Below are 1,170 nucleotides of genomic sequence, written 5' to 3'. Positions count from 1 at the left end.
GACTACAATCAAAGATTAAACACACTCACACCTACTATCATGTGAGTGTGTTTATCTTCTTGTTATTTAGCATCTACCTATCATATGAATGTGTTGTGTTTACTTTCTTGTTATTTATCACCTTACTGTAAGAATGATGCATAATATATGAGTTAGTTTAAAACATCTAGAATTTTAAAACAGAATAATTTAGAGCAGACTTTGATATAAAATAATGATTCAGAGATGATATTTAGCAATTGACTTTACCATAATTTGAGTGTTTTGAAATTTGGACTGTGTTAGATTGTTAGATATGAATGTCATGTATAGTTATTCCTTTTACAATATGGCAGCATACAATATGGTCAAGACTCGATAGTAAGCAAAGTCACTACAATTTTTTCTGAATAGTTGCACTTGTGTCTTATATTTGACACCCCACATATGTGCCTGTACTTGGCATTGCATATTTTGTCATTTAATTAAAAACTAAAATGATTAAATTTTTAATATTTTGAAATTCTTATATTTTATTTATTTTTTCAAAAATTTGATATAAAATTATAAATTTTGGAAAAAATTGTGATTCTACGTTGATTTTTTTTTCAAATACTTCGTATTCGATACAAAACTATAAATTATTGGATTCTTGAAAAAAATTTGTATAAAACTATAGTTTTCCCAAAATTTAAAATTTTATATTATTTTTTTGAGAAAAAAACGCAATAAAGTGTAAAAATTTCAAAAAAAAACAATAATAATTTTATTTTTTATTTAAAAGAGGCAATTGTCATTCAGATAAAACGTGGGGGTGTCGGTTACAGATGTGGGGGTATCAAATATAATATTTGTTATATTTATACCCTAATTTCTTCACTTTGTTAAGAGTGTGTTGTGAATGCACTATTCTCTTTAGATATGTTTTAAATGATGTCAAAATTAGGTCACTTAGTACTTTGTGTATATTAGATCTTATTGTCTATGTCTAAATGTGTACCATCATACTAGGACATGTAAAATCAGATTAAATAGGCCATTACAAGTTAAAATTATTATTTTTCATGAAAAAATAGTCAATCATGTACAATGAGGAATTCAAAGCTACGTAGAAAACTATGTATTGATTGGTTGATTTTATTGAACGACGGTTTAGATCGCGCTCTAGCAGTTAAACGTTGGTTGTGCTCG

The sequence above is a fragment of the Lathyrus oleraceus genome, chromosome 4 (genome assembly GCF_024323335.1).
Source record: "Lathyrus oleraceus cultivar Zhongwan6 chromosome 4, CAAS_Psat_ZW6_1.0, whole genome shotgun sequence".
NCBI lineage: Eukaryota > Viridiplantae > Streptophyta > Magnoliopsida > Fabales > Fabaceae > Lathyrus > Lathyrus oleraceus.
This window is presented reverse-complemented; position numbering follows the sequence as displayed.